The sequence below is a fragment of the Triturus cristatus genome, chromosome 3_2 (assembly GCF_964204655.1).
Source record: "Triturus cristatus chromosome 3_2, aTriCri1.1, whole genome shotgun sequence".
Lineage (NCBI taxonomy): Eukaryota > Metazoa > Chordata > Amphibia > Caudata > Salamandridae > Triturus > Triturus cristatus.
In genome coordinates, this window is record NC_140584.1 from 561,963,590 (window position 1) to 561,980,241 (window position 16,652).

Below are 16,652 nucleotides of genomic sequence, written 5' to 3' on the forward strand. Positions count from 1 at the left end.
CACAGTTGAATCTAGTTTGGATGTAAACTCATTTTACAAAATTACAACAAAAAAAATGAGAAACATCCCAGACAAAATCCCTAATTAACAGACTACAAAAAGGAAAAAAATAGCACATTTTTAAACAATGGCCATAAGAAGTCTATATAGAAACATTCAAGGAGGGAGTAAGGGAAAGCAAAAATTCAAAGACGTTTGAGTTTCCATACACTGTTTTTATTCCTACTGTGATCTGAATAAAGAAACATGAACAGCAGAGGAAATCTAGAGGTTGGATGCAGGAAAAGACACAGAAGGGAACAAAAAGACAGAAGTAAGGGACAATGGTGGGGAGAATTTTGAAGAGAAATGGAAACAGGAGTTGGGGATACTTTTTTAAGGGAACATCGCTCCAAGCATCAGTCATTGTTGCAGTAGAGAGCTGGGAGAGGGTAGTAGGAATTGAGGAGAAAGTTTGAGATTAGGGACTTAAACTAGAGGCAGGGGAATCACGGAAGCCTCTAGAGAGAAGGGTGTAGCAGTGCTTAATTTGTAAAAAAAAAAAAAAAAAAAAGAATGAAAAACAAAGTAATGAAATTAGTACAGGTGCCCACATTTTATTTTAGGTGGACACTACCCTCTTCCACCTCTGGCGCCCTCTCAGCTTGCATGGACACTGTTCAAAGCTACATTGCAGTGAGCATGTGAAGCAAACAGGCCTGTCTTCGTCATAATGGAAGCAGATGGTTTCTCCACTAAAAATAAAATGAAAAAATAGGGTCAAGTAGTGCATTTTATGGAAAAACATTCCACTTAAGTTTGTTAATAGGCTTTGAAAGGACATTCCTAAAATGTTCCATTACTTTAATGGGTGTGCCATAGCTCCAAGCTATAAGTCTGTTAATCCAAATCTTTATTGCTTGTTGTTTAGAAAAGACTTATCAATGGCTCCTCTTCCAACTGCAAACTGATCATCAACTAACATATGTATCACAAATAGTGATTTTCCAAATTTCACTAAACTTTCAGTGTGCACTCTGACCAGCTCTGAATCACACTGTTGTCAATTTGGGCAAGTCTTATGCCATATTGTATAGTACCCAACCAGATACTCTACCAAGTATTACACCTCACTCAACATAGATACTTTTCCCTGCCTTCCGCTTCATTACAGAGAACACTCAGGAGCATCCTGCCCACCATTCCCTACTCTGTGCAGCATCCTTAGCCAATAAAGTAGGAGAGACCATACTAACAGACTCCGCTCTCAACAAAAGAAAACATGATTCAATCAGACTGTTAATTGAAGCTGTAAACATGTTGTGGGTTTTTGCCATGTTTTTCTTTTGAACATCGATGTATACTACAGAAAATGTATGTTATTAGGCAAAGTGCTTCCTGTGATCAACCTTCTGTGTGCCTCTTACATTCTGCAGGTTAAACTTCTCTCTTAATCTCAACGCACACAGTCCTCTATTTTTCTCCATTATCACCATCTTTTGCAGTTGCCTCTTTCTTTCTAACTGACCTTTATTCCTCACTTTGTCCTCCAAGCATTACTTCTTGCCGACCTCCCTTTACTCTATCCTTTAGCCCCTTCGATCCCTTCTCTGCTCCATCTAACCTTGTATAGCTCTCCCTTTCTGTTCCTCTTACACCTATTGGAGCCTGCCTTGCCTTTCCTTTCCTTAAATCTTACCTTTATTCTTTACCATACCATTCTCATCCTCCAAAGCCATGCATTCTCTCTCACCTTAATGTAGTTCTTCCTACTTTCTTACTCCTACATTCCAGGTCTTCCTTTTCTATCAACACATCTCCTGCAGCCTCCTTCTGTCTACCTCCTTTTCACACTGCAAGGCTCTCTAATATCTCCCATTTGCACCTTATTCTGCCCTACCTTCTATGACAACATCACTTCATTGTTCCTCTATCCTATGCTGCCTTTGATATTTTCAGGCTGCCTCGTTTCCCTTCATCGCCTGTAGCCCTTCATGCTGTGATCCTATTGCACAGTCCTCACTTTTTCCCCCTCAGTCTTCTTCCATTCTGTCTGTCCCTATCACACCACCAGGCCTCTTTATTATCTTCTCTCATCTCCTATGGCTCTCCATGTTATTTTGGATACTTTTAACCTTAGATTCCACATCTTTAGAATATCCACTGGCACCATACTGGATCAGGAAGATTTAAACAGCATTGCTCCCATGTGCCGGTAGGTGGCATTGTGCTGCTCTGTGCCAACTTCATTCAGCCCCAGAAGCAACAAATAGAACTATGTATGAGCGCGATGACTGTGCACTGACATTAGTTTGTTTCCACACTTTTGTATGTGGATCAGGATCTTGCTCCCAACTTTTCCTTGCCATTTGAGAATTGTTTTATTTTTCGTCAAAATTCCTTTTTCTAATGTGTAAGGGAACTATGTTCCCTTCTAAAACTACAGGGTTTAATCCTTGTAAGGACTTTCACAAACAGATGTTTGTGACAGATTCCCACATGTTCTGCCTTTGGGGGGGTTTGGTTCGGTGCACAACTCAAAGTCCTGCAAGGTGAAGCTGTATGTTGCCGGACACCAAAAGAAGTCTTTGTAGTCCTACTTGCACTTGAAATCAAGGGCACGGACTGGTACATACATACCAGTCCTGCCATTCTCATCCTGAAAAGCCGTGTGATTTTCAGGGTGCCTCATGATATCACTTTCGGTAGCCTGTCGAAGAGCCAATTACGTAACCAATTCCAATGTTCCTAGAGGTTCCGGGTCCATTGACAACATCAGACTAAGGCCTACAGAGAGGCCATGTTGCAAATTTTCGGTCCCTTTCCGCCTACCCTAGCATGTCTTCAGGCCCCAACGATCGGTTGAGGCCTCCAGTGAGGAAGCTGCTGGCATGACCATCCCTGGTGCCACTTGTGTCTCAGGAACACACCTTAAGTTCCGCTACTACAGCCGAGCGGATTTCAAACCCGGCAGTTAAATTCATGCCGGTCCCTGTGACATCGACACTGGCACATATGTCACTAGCACTGGAGGATGAATCCCTCCCTATAGTCCCCTCCAACTCGCAGCCAAATCCATATCAGCTCCGACCAAGGTCACGTCTTAATGCCATACCAACCCACCTGTCCCCAGTTCATTCTGACTCAGACAGACCATGCCTTTGTTTTGAAGCTGCACCCAAGCACTCCAGCAACATTTCAGCTCAGACTCTGATCCAAACTAACCAGCTTTAGTGGATGACTGTGGTTATAAGGGTGAGTATGTTCCATGCCTGAGACGAACGCTATTCCGACGGAACAGTTTCATGCACATGCTGCACTTCGGGAGACAATAGGTGGTGTGTGGGGTGACTTGGAAGTGGAACCTGCCACTGACCCAGCCTTGTATATGCTGCTGACGTGGAGTTGCACAAAGTATAGGATAACCAATGTGTACAGGGCATTGGGACAGGTAGTGGAGCCGTTTTTGCCTGGCCTTCGACATCAATGGAGTTAAGATCTACAAATCGACTTTTTGAACACATTTTGGCACCACATTCTGAGCTGCATCCCTCCAACTTCGAGGAACGTGTGCCTTAAACTGTTACACTCTAATTGTGCCACAGCACATACTTGAACTCTGCTTGTCTACACAAGATGTTTCAAACTGCATCACACACATATTCCCAGTGCATCTTAGACCACGCTGACTTTTACCACATGACATGGAAATGCTGTTCGTTGTGGGCATTCAGGACTGAAGTCTGTGACTACCTCACTCATGTAATGGTAAGACACCACATCAACACAATCCATCCTGATGGGTCAAATGCCCCGGCCCAAGGTGAACAAAGCTGCAAGCAAATTCATCAACCTGGCCCTCACCTTGACAAAGCAGTAATTACAATAAACTGGAGGGTGGTTTCTCTCCCCTCAGCAACTATATGGAAACTTAAGTCTGCTGCTGGGCATGGGCCAAAGACGATGTGATAAGATAAAGGGCTGGTCAGAGCACGCAAATTAAAGGATCAAAGTTATATTTACTGGCCCTGGAACCAGCGTCAAACTTACGGCTGCCCGCCCTTGTCTCCCTGTGGCACCTGGTGATCACGTTGCTGGCAGCCCCTGTTGGTTGTGGTACTGATCCCTGTTCCTCTGCACCCACAACCATTGACAGTACCTGGGGGTCCCCTACCCCAGACAGTGATGACTGGCAGCCCTCATTAGGTCCAAGACCGCACGGCGCCTTGCATGTTTAACTACATGCGATGTTCTGTTGCACGCCTTGTCTTTATGCACTGTTTACTGTGACTGGTCAGACATGTCCTCTGTTGAGCCTGCTTGACAGGTTTATGGTTCATAACTGTATGTAGCAATGTGCACTGCATCCAGATGTGTGCACTGTCCTATTTGCTGTCTTTCATGGTATACAAAACATTCGACAAAGAGCAATTTAAAAAAGGGAAAGTGGGTATTTTCCACAGCATTATGATGATGGCAGTTTATATCTGGATTTGTAAGATGCCACTGGGTTAAACACTACAGCTGAACCACCAACTAAAGAAAGTGTTTCATTTACTGTGGTAATAAGACATGCAGAAAAGGGTTTGGACTTCAAATTGCCCACTATGAAGGTCAAAACCAACATGTTAACAGACGTATGGCAACAAGGACAAACTTTACCAGAACCATTACTTCAATTTAATGAAGCCCTGACCGACATCCTTATGGGCACCTGATCCAAGATCCAAGCACAGGAGCACCCTATGCCAAGTATAGATAAAATATAAGTTTTCAATACTAGGGTGAACATCAATTATTTTCCCAAGAATCCTCCTGACGGAGTCAAAACATGTTGAAACTTTCAGAAAGTAGATGCTCTCCTCGACCAGCCAAGGCCTCTGGTCAGTCCATGCCAACTGCTTGCTGGGAAGTTATGCCCATGCTTTAATGGGTATGGTTGGTGAAATCTTGCTGGTGGTCCCCGAGGAAGTTCTGATCAATTTGGCTCAAATCAACCATGATGGTGCGGACGCTGCGAAGGACATAATTCGTTCTGGACCGAACACTACTAACTGCTTGGGCTGAATGTTAGTGTGGTGCTTTCACCGGCATGTTTGAATGCAATCCATGCACCTTTCTGGGAACATGCAAGCATCACTAATGGACATAGTGTTTGATGAGTCTCACCTATTTGGTGAGAAAGCCGATTCCGCCTTGGAGCGTTTTAAAGAAAGCATGGCCCCATTATATTCTCTAAGCCTTTTTACTCCTGTGAGACAGTATTCTCAACAATTTTGCCCTTTCAAGGCTACACCACAGTGCTGGCTTGTTGCCCACTTTAAAGCTCATCTCCCCGCAACATGCTGTCCAGTTTCTGGGGGGTGGGCATCAAGCAGCCACACCTAGGCCATTAAGAACAATGGGCCATATGTATCAAAATCCTCATTTGCGATTCTCAAATAGCGATTTTTTGCGAATCGCTATTTGAGAATCGCAAAATGATATGTATGTAGGATTTGCAATAAATTTTTTGAATCCTACATATTCCTTAATTGCGAATCTCAAATTGCGATTCGCAATTAAGGAATACCTCCCTATTCATTCCTATGGGCCTAGAGGCCTATAAGAATGAATGGGAAGACATTCTCAATTTGCGATTAGCAATTAGAGAATCGCAAATTGAGAATGCAATTTCAAGGGTGACAAAAGGACACCCTGTTGCATCCCTGAAATAAGCATGGGTGCACATGTGGCACACATACATGCCCTGAGGGCATGTATGTGGTTCACATTGCACTTAAAAAAAATGCAAAAAAGTGAATTTTTCACAGAAATCGCAAATTACCACCAACTTGAAGTTGGTGGTAATTTACGATTCCTTAAGGCCAAATTGCACTTTTTTGGTCCTTCTTACATTGCATTTAAGGAATCGCAAAATTTGCGATTCCTGAAATGCAATCGCAAAATAAGGAATTGCAAATTTTGCGATTCCTTATTTTGCACGCAGATTTGCCTCGAACATACCACTAAGCAAAATTGTGATCGCAAACACCGAAATTCTGCGAATTTCGGCATTTGCGAACGCACTTTTGCTTGATACATATGGCCCAATGTTCTTCCCTGTCCCTACCCCCCATCCAGTATCCTTGTCCGTGCTGCTTTCGTTTGTCCCTAGTAGCACACAACCACCCTGTGGGAGGCAGGATCAGATATTTTCCCGAGGGGTGACAAAAGTGGGTCCTCCAGATCATCCAACAAGAATATGCCCTGGCATTCCTTTCTGACCCACTGCACCTTCCGTCCACATCAGAGCATCTCTCGGCAAAGCACTTATCTATCTTGCTCCAAGAAGTGCTGGCTGTTTTAGCCAAAGATAGTTCCAGCCCAGGAAATAGGGACTGTCTGTAATTCATGTTATTTCTTTGTGTAGGAGGAAGATAGAGGCCTTTATCCTATTTTTGAACTCCAACCTCTAAATGCCTTCTTGCAGAAGGACAAATTCTGTCTTTCCTGGATCCAGGCCACTGGGCAGTGATTTTTGATCCGCAGGATGCCTACTTTCATGTACCCATCCTGCAGTCCTGCAGTTGGTACTTGCAGTCCGACGTGGGCCAGAACAATTTCCAATTTGCAGTGCTACCCTTCAGCCTTACCAGCTCCCCTTGTGTGTTCCCAAAAGTGATGGTGGTGGTCGTAGCACAAATGCGGATATTGAAGGTTCGTTTTCTCCTACCTCAACCACTGCTGTTGTAGTCAGGCTTATCACACTCAGTCGTAGATTACCTCCGGATGAAGCTGAATCTGCTGACATCGTTGGGTTTCACACTCGTGCAGAAGTCACATCTGACTCCTTTGCAGAGGCTCCCTTTCATAGCAGCCATCCTGGACATTGTGTAATTTCGGGCTTCCATTTCACCATGATGAGACCAGGACATTCAGGCTATGATCCCTGTTGAATCCTGAAAATGGGTTTGAGAATGTCATGTTAGAGGGAGGGCATGGTTCTAGAATGTTCAGTAGGTTCAGGAAATATGATTTGGAGAAGCTCATCCGCAAACTGGAGGTTGGATGTTTTCTGCTCCGGTTTAAAGAAGTATACATTGTTTGAAATCATCAACTGTGATTCCTGCTTCCTTCTTACTCTGTCGATGAGTGAGAGTGCTGGAGCGGACTAAACTACGTGCCACTACAGAAAATTGAGGCCCTGGAAAAGCGGAGGCAGGCAAGTGGTTCACCTGTTGGATGGAAGACATTTGTAGGTTTTTAATCCCAGTCAAGCCACAATTCTGAATGGAGTAAAGGTGTTGGTTTTTTGGCAGAGGGAGACATTAGGAACAAGGATTGTGCCTCGTCATGTGGATCGCACCTGGTCGTGCACGTAGCATGAGGGTGTACTGGATGGTGCTTACCCACTCGGGGAACATGAGGGCAAACAGTTAAAGGACAGGTCAGGAAATGCTATAGTCTGCAACGGTACGCATTGTATGTGTCTGTGTATATGCATTGAGAGGCATGGACATGCACATTTTAGTGCATGTTAATGTGTCAGCATCGCCATACCTTATTCACATTTGTGGCCGTTTCATCCATTTCTTGGATTATGTGCTGCTGTTCTACATACAGTATTAAAAAAATATTCTCCTTAACAGTGGCGGCTGCTGTGAAATAAAAGTGGGGGTGCAGCGCAGGGGCCAACAGACAGGGGAGAAAAAGAAAAAAAAAAGAAAATAGCACTTACCTGGCGGCCACCGCTTCAGTGCTCTTCTGTTCCTCTGCTCCTCTCGACTCCTGGCACACCATGCACAGGCTCCCAGACTCCGTACACCAATCCATACGCTTCTCTCATGCTGGTAATGATTGGCCTGAGCAGACTGGTTTGACACTTAGTCAGGCCCTGGGAGCCTGTGTCTGTTCTCCACCTGGCTGTGCAGCACAGTTCTGGTGGAGAGATCCCAGTGCGCATGCCGGTTTGGCCATCCTTAGCCAGCCAGCCAAACCGACATGCGTTTTTACATCGGTGCCCACCAATCTTCCTCCTTACGGCTGCTGCTGCTTTCCATTAGGATGGCCCAGCCTCACTCTAGACTTGGCTCAGCGAGGAAAATAAAATGATAATAAGCTGTTTTATTATTTTCCATATTTTTACTGCTGAGAGAGCAGTGGAGCGACGCTCCTCCGCCTTAACAGAGGAGCCACTGCTTTGCACAATTCTACATGGGCAATTTGTTCAATGAAGTTTCTTTTCAAAGGTGACAATGTTATAAAATATTACATAGCATATATTTTTTCTATTTGGTTTAGCTTTTGTTGGGGGTTGTAATAATACCTGCTGAGTTGCTAGTTCATGGTGTTAAAAATGACTTGGGTAATCTTACCTACTGCTATTTTATAAATGTTGTTTGGAGTATGGTTTCCCTTACATGGCAATAATTTGAAAAATTGCTGATTTATTCAGAATCGGTAGTATTTCTGCCATATATTTCCTAATTAGACCTTGTCAGCATAGCAACTCCACCATTTTTTCTCCAGGTTGTTGGAGAACTCCCTATTGACTGGATGTTGTATCCTGGAGCTCTACCATATGTTGGTGTTTTGGAAGGTGAAGACTGTCCAGCACAAAGAAAACTATTATTGCTCAAACATTGTCTTGATAGGGTTGTACTTAAAGAATTAGAACATTACCACCTTTCGAAAACCCTGACAATTTTGATGTGCACGTCTTTTCTGCGATTGCCTCAAGTGTCCTGGGCTTCTATGACCCTGGCTGTGCCAGCCCCACCTCCACTAGTAATTCCAACCTCCTCATCTTCTCTGTCAGATCTCACCAGGTTTTTGGCCATAGTCAACTCCAACAGCACCACAATTGGCTCCCTCGGCACAGCAAACACCACCAGTGCAACTACCACCTCATTGCTGATGGACGCAGACTTCGAATGCTTAAAACATGCTAGTGGCCTCAACATATCCCTGGAGGGGGAACTGCTCTCACCCATGGGTTTACCTCTCCCAGAGGAAACTTCATGCCGCTCTGTAGTAAGAAAAGCAGCTGAAATGCTGGACCTACAACCTCTGTCAACAGGGGTAAAATCCAACATACTGACAGAAGTGCTTCATTCTGCCTCCCAATCTTCAGAGCCACTACTACCTTTCAATGAAGCACTGACTGAACCTAACTTGGCTATCTGAGAAAAACCAAAGACTTCCATGGCCATGTCCAGATAGATAACACTATGTTACAAACTGGTCCCTGGAGACCCTGACCTTTTGTCAACCCATCCATCTCCAGAAAACCTGATAGTAGAAGGCTCTTGTTCCTCCAATTTGACTTCAGGATCCTTTCCAGCCTCACCATCTGAACAAGAGCCAAAGAAAATAGAACAAAACATCAAAGAGGTGTTGTCAGCAGGAAGTATGGTTCTCAAGTCCATCAATGCCACCTGCCTTATGGCATGATATGTGCATTCTCTACTGGACCCTGCTCCCTAATCTGCCGTATGAGTTTTTGACACACTACACAGAGTTCATAAATGATGGTAAAGCAGCCGCAAAGTAGGTAATACAATCCGACCTTGATATTGCATACTCACTGGTTAGAGTGATGCGGACTTGGGTCTCTTACAGGAGACATGAATGCCTGTGGAATTCAGACTTTTCTTGACAGCACTGATGGGCTTACAGTTTGATGGATCTCATCTCTTTTGTGCTGTGGTGGACTCCGCATTAGAAAGATTAAATGATAGAAAAGCCACAGCTAGATCCCTCAGTCTGTAGACCCATCCCAGAGATTACAGAAAGTTCAAGATGTTGTGTGGGTTTAAGAGCGACTTCTCCTTTTGACGGTATCTAGAAAGCACTGCTTAGCAAAACAACAGTAGGCCAACCCCCTCTACAGACCATACAGACAGGGTGGCAGAGGAAAACAACATGGTTAGTCTATTCAACCCTCCTCCTATTCTTCATCCTCTTCTCCAGCCACTACAGGAAACAACCCTCATGCTGCCTTATTGGAGCTCACACTACCCATTAAAGGACCAGCAACCTCCTTTCCACAAGCATGTTGGGCCATTACGTAAGACCTTTGGGTCTTGCAAATTGTGGAGTGAGGGTATGCCCTACCCTTCCAACAATCACCACATCCTAGCCCTCCCGGCCCAGATGCAATCCCACAAAAGTATCTGTACATTCTACAACAGAAAGTTCTATCCTTGCTCCAGCAGGGTGCAGTGGAGTTGTTTCCAGAGCAGGGACAGAGTCAAGTATTTTATTCTCACTTCTCTACTTCTTGATACCGAAAAAGCATGGTGGTCTTCGTCTGATCCTAGACCTCAAGGTTTTGAACTGGTTACTTAAATAGAAAAAGTTCAAAATGCTATCTTTACATGAAGCAAAAGATTGGATAGTGTTGGTCGACCTGAAGGATGCTTGCTTCCACAATTATACAGTTGCACAGAAAGTTCCTTCACGTCACTGTCATGTCCACACATTACCATTTTGTGGTCCTTTCTTTTGGCCCCACTTCCGCAACTTGAGTCTTCACGAATGTGATGGCAGTGGTTGCAGCTCAGAATGGCAGGAATTCCAGTATTCCATTACTTCGAAGACTGCATCTTCAAAGTAAGAAGTCCAGAGATGGTGTCTTGCCACTTGCAGGTGACAACTCAGCTGTTTTTCAACCTGGCCTTTTCCATGAACAAGCCAAAATCTCACCTGTTGCCCTCTCAGCAAATCCAGTTTATGGGTGTAGTACTGAACACCATAACAAATTGAGCCTTTACTCGTCCTCAGAGGCATCAAGACATTCATCCTATGATTCTGATGTTTCAGGATGGAGCGTTCATTTCAGAACTGACATGCTTATGCGTGCTCAGTCTTCAAGCATTCTGTGGTTCACCCATGTACACTGGCATGAGGGCCTTCAAGTGGTGGCTCCACAGGCAGTTTTTGCAACATAGCAGAAACAGTTAACTTTTATCAAGATTTCCAAGTAGCAGATCTGCAATGGTGGAGTATGTCCAGCAAACTTTATCAAAGAAAGCGGTTTCACCCTTTCCCTCCAGTAGCAACAGTGATCTGATAGAGACTTCTAGCCACAGATTCTTCGCCTTAGAATATTCCCCAGTCATCAGACTGGATCCAAAAACGTTTGGTGAGCAGTACAGTGCATGCCAGTAGGTGGCATCATTCAGCTCCATGTGATGGTAGCGTCTGTGAAAGAAGTGACGTGCACGGTGTCTATATAGGCCCCACTCTAGTGTGCTGACATCAGTTCTTTTCTTTCCACACCAGTCAGCGCTGATCCAGAGAGCTGCCCCCAGTCACTTCTTGACTTACCTTTTTGTACCTTTTGATGACCAACAGAAAGGCTGGATTTAAACTGTGGAGTGCCTGGTACCGGCTGATGTCGGTGACAAACCAGCTCTTGGTTTGCCTCTGGTGGCTTGAGCTCAACTATGATGCCAGGACGTGAGAGGATTGCCACGCCACACATCCAATGGTGCTGCGTTCTCCTCCAGTTTTCGCTGGCTAGGAAGGTTCTGAGATTGTTTGTGAAGTTTAACCCGGAAAATGTTTGTCCCACTCCAAGTAGTCGGGGAAGTGTGACAAAAAAAAGAAGTTGACTTCACCGTGCAATTCTTCGTACGAGCCGTGGGGCCGTTGGCACTTGAGGCCTAACTCTGTGGTGAAGCCTGCGTCTGGGCTCTCTTTGCGCATCCCTGAGTTTCTGGGAGCCGGAGCAACCCCCACCCAACTTAAAGAATTTTATGAGACCATGCACCTCATTTTTGAGTGCCCCGAACCCTCTGAAGCACCCTTGGGCCCCACGAGTCAGAGAGGGGCCCCTACTAGTCTTCCACTGATTGGTTCACCCTTGGCAGCAGTCGGGCCCCAGGGATCCATTTATGGATCTGGAGCAGCGCTGGTCTGTCGACCTTGACCTTCCCCAGCGCCCGCTCCAGGCCACCGATGCCCATTGGTGGTGCCGCATCCTTCATCATTCCCAACTCTGATATGGAGCCAGAGAGGCATCTTTGACATCGGCAAGACTGGGGGCAAACGCTCTCATATCCCTGGCCAGCATCTTATTACTACGACTAGCCTGGATTAGGTGATGAGGGGGGGTATACACACCCTTATGGTTACCACCATAAGATCCTGAGGGCACCTGGTATGAGGATCTGGCAGATGCCAGTGGACTGGACACCTTCCCAGATCCTGGCCTGGACTCCCCTCCTATAGTGGCTATGGAGGAGGGTGCCTCATTTGCTTTGGTCATGCAGAGGGCAGCTGAGGTCCTGGACCATACGCAGCCCTAAGCGGCAGTCATGACAAATGTCTTGACGGAGGTGCTTCAGCTAGGACTTGCCGCCACAGAACCATTACTCTCATTTAATGAAGCCCTTACAGATGTCCTTCTCAAGCCTATGCATAGGACGATTGTCCGCCGCCATCACCCTGCCTCACACCACACCCCATCTTAGAGAGCATGGTGGCCCAAGGTTCCACATCAAAAATTCTCCATTGCGCATTCTCTCCCCCATCCCCCTCCACCATCCCCACCCCGCTTCTCCAGATGGGGAATTCAAAAGGCTGAATATCTTTGGGAAGAGGATGTTCTCTTCCGCCGAGCTAGCATTGCGGTCGGTGAACACTGCATGCCTCTTGTGTTGATACTCCCACATGAACTAGGACTCGGTTGCGCAGGTGCTGCCCATGGTCTCATGGTCTCAGAAGATCTCCGAGCCATACTGTCTCATACATGTGCCGATGGGAGAGATGCAGCCATGTTCACCATAAGATGTGGGCTGGGTATGACCTTACTAGCTGGGCAGAGCAATTTCCTAATCTTTTGCACTAGGATGCAACATCTGGCTGGGAACCACTAGCTTTTTGGGGGATGTCCAAATTTCGCTCATGGACATGCCCTTCGATGACAGCAGACTAAGTGCTGGAGTGCTTTAACGACAGTAAAACTAGGGCCAGGACCTTGCAGGTCAACCCCAGTTTGCCTTCTGCCCCTTTTGTGGCAACAGAATGGGCTTCCAGCCACCTCTCTACACTCCCAACTACCACTGCCAGCAAGGTTAGCAATCCTTTTGCGGCCAACAACGTGGTTCCCACAGAAAATGTGTATCTGATGGAGATATCTAGCCACAGATCCCTTAACTTAGAATTATCACCAGGCGTCAGACTCGATCCGGAACATTTTTGCAGCAGCAACTCTGCACGCCGGGGACGGCGCCACACGACTCCGCCCTGACGTCGTCCACGGATGTAAAATCAGCGATGTCGTATAAGTCCCTCCCGGCGTGCTGACATCAGTTTCCTCGTTTTCCGCGTGCAACGCGGCTCCGGAGTAAGCGGTTCCTCTGGCCCTTTTGACACCTTTGCGTCTGGAACAGTGTGCGATGCCTTCGGGCTTTAAAACGTGTACCTCCTGTTCGTGGCAAATGTCTGCGACGGACCCACACCGTATCTGTATGTGGTATCTGGGCGAACACCACGACTCAACGGATTGCGACCCCTGCCAACAGCTCAAGCCGAAGTCCCCGATGGAGCGCCGGATGAAGTTACTTTCGGCTCGCCTGTCCCGGTCAGAGTCGTCACAGCCCCTGGCCTCCTCTTCGGCGACAGGTCCCGGAGGCAGTGGGTTCTGTTTGCGGCTTCGATTGCCGTCTGGTTCCCATGTGCGTCACTCGCCCCTTCCTGATAAGTCCCGGTGCACGTTGCCGAGGTCCTCGACCTCCCTTCCTTCTGTTGTCGGGGGCACTAGTTCCCGGATCTCTCCGTACTTCCGCCCCCGGGAGTCGTCCCTCCACTATTCGCCTTTCCCGGCATGGGGGGACTCGGACCCAGATGGCAGCCTTTGCCGAGGCCTTGTAGGCCTCCCTTGGGTCCCCTCCTCTCCTGGGGTGTCCTCGGACCCTCCGCTACGTGTGGGGTCTCCAGTGGGCTCACCGGTGGGTTCTCCCCTGGCGCCGACTGAGCACCTCACCTATAGGGATGATGGAAATATGGCATCGTCAGTGCGCGGCCTGGCTGGGTCCCCCTCTTCGACCCATAGCACCCCTACCGCGCCGCATATACCACGCCGCATAGTCCAGTGGGGTGCCCTGTGGCATCGCAGGTTGTTGCTGGTGCTCGCAGCTTGACTCCGAGCCAACCTCGGCCTTCCGGACAGGCGGCTGCCTTTTCGGAGGCCGAGCAGGTGCCGGTTCAACGCCGAAGCCTTGCCTCCCCGCCTCCGTCCCTTACTTCAGAGTCGGAGCCTGTTGTGGTCGAGGCAGGGTCAGTGCCGTAGATTTGCCTCCCCGGCTCGGGCACGTTCCATTCTTCGGAGCCGGAGCCTATTGCCGGACGAGGCCGAGTCGGTGCCGGACGAGGCCGAGTCGGTGCCGGACAAGGCCGAGTCGGCGCCGGACGAGGCCGAGTCGGCGCCGGACGAGGCCGAGTCGGTGCCGGACGAGGCCGAGTCGGTGCCGGACGAGGCCGAGTCGGCGCCGGACGAGGCCGAGTCGGCGCCGACCTAGGTCGTCCTGGCGCCGCCTCGACGTCGGATCATTGACTCCTCTCCGGAGACTTCTGGGGGGAGTTCGGCGTCACCCCAACGTCCGGCAACCCCGGATCCGTCATTGCCTCTCACCCCCCTTGGAATTTATGGCTCCGGCGGATTCTCCGCCTCCTCAGGAACCCCATCACGACCCTCATTCGTCAATGGGGCTTCCTTCATTTGGACATTGGTCTCATCCTCTGTTCATCGGAAACCCTCCTTGGGGTGGGAGGCACAGTTTACAGTCCTCACCCACAGATGAGTTATTGTCCTCTCCTCGGAGGGCTACCGAGGCTGGTACGGCATTTCTAAGAGTTGTTTCCATGGCCGCCCGCATTCTGAGTATGCAGCCCCCGTCGGTCCCTATGCCTGTTGACCCTCTGTTGGATGTCCTCCACCACGGTTCGGGGAATGTAGTGCCGCTTCTGCCTTTCGAAGCTTCTCTTTATGATGCTCTTCTGGGCACCTGGGCTCGGCCTGCATCGGGTGAACCGGTGGCTCGTTCTATCATGCACCGCCACCGCCCTGCTCCAATCCAGTTTGCTTATTTGTTCACCCAGACGTTCAGGGGTTGGTTCTGCAAGCTGCTTTTCCTTCCTTGCCTCAGCTGCTGCTTCTTCCCTCCTGGGAGTTCAGATGGCTGGAGTCGTGGGGTCGTAATATTTTCGCCTCCACTATCGCAGCACTTCGATCACTCAATACACTCTGTGTTTTGGCTCGGGCTACTTCTGCCCTTTGGGACTCTGCCGAGTCTCTTTTATCTTCCACATCTGAGGGTGCTCGTGTTGACCTCCTCCGTCTTATCTGTGACGGCCGTGATCTGGCAGAATTTACTATCCTCTCGGCCCTGGATACCTCGGATTCCTTTGGCTGAGCTATGGCTGGCTTGGTTGCACTACGACGCCATGCTTGGTTGCGGGATTGCGTCTTCCCGGAGAATATCCAGGAACGCCTTGTTGACCTGCCCTTTGATGGGGTCCTTTTGTTTGATTTTTATCAAACAAGGGGGTGTTATTTTCTTCGTCAGGTTATTTCTGAGCGCGCTACTTATTCACGTTCTCGTGTGAGTTAGAATATATCAGAAACGGTGCCACAGGAGAGGGAAAATTTACCCAAGGGAGAATTCACTAGGGCCAGACGCAATTGCAGCATTGACACAGATTTTGATTCTTGCCTACACGACATGAGTACGAGATTTATCCAAAGAGGCTACCACAAATCCACTGCTGGAATATCCAAACTCCACATAAACAGAAAGACTGAATACATGCTTGTTTCCTGTGGTCCCTCGCTTTCTTCAGTTGCTTTGTACATTAAATAATTGTGATTTAATTTGCTATTACGCATTATACACTGAACTAAACGTGTGCACAGTTTGTATTCTCTTTTTGTTTGATGCCCACACCGATTCGGCAGTTCAGCACCTCCTTGCAGGCTTTCGCCCTCCCCCATAGGTCTGTACTTGGCGGGTCTCATGTTGTCATATCCTGGGGTGGTTACCATTTCATTAAACGTCCACCTGTTGGACTATGCGTTTTTGGGCTGGCAGTAAGCCTACTGTGGCGGTGTTCCCCAGGTGGTTCTCTTCTGTCCTCTGACTATGGTTTACCTTAAGAGGTGTTCCCCCTGTTTTTCTTGGGGGTTTGATATACTCCAGGTGCGGTACCTGTATGCTATTGTGTAGCTTCCCTTTGTGCCAGGCAGGCGTGGAAGTCCCCTTGGGCTCCCTATGCCTACTGATGCTATTTGCTTACCGTTGTACAGTTTATAGTATTGGGCCTTCTGGCACTGTCTCCTACGCGCCACAGGTCTTGCCTTGCTTGAGCCATGCGTTTGTGCCTCATTCTCTTCTTCTAGGTTTTTTTTCCCTTGTTCTATCTCTTTTCAGTGTATTACAACATGCTTCAAAATGAAGCTGCCTCCTGCCCCGGGTGCATCAGGCAGGTCCTCCTATAGTACCTGCAGCTGCATGGTCTCATGGCTGGGCCCTTTTGATATATCCTCTGATTGGCCGTTGGGTATCCCTTTCTACACACCTTCACCTCTCTTCGCTTCTGCGAGGTCTGGTCCTATATCCTTGTTTTTCTGGGAGCAGTCGGGTGCCTTATACTCAGCCTTGCCATCGTTCTGCACGGCGGTGTTT

General features: G+C 47.9%; 1 protein-coding gene across 1 annotated transcript in view; it reads left to right on the forward strand.

Moving 5' to 3' along the window:
- The window catches only part of VPS13C (vacuolar protein sorting 13 homolog C), a 2,873,871-nt gene that overhangs the window by 2,701,552 nt on the left and 155,667 nt on the right, over nt 1–16,652 (forward strand). The gene's annotated exons all lie outside the window — the stretch shown is intronic.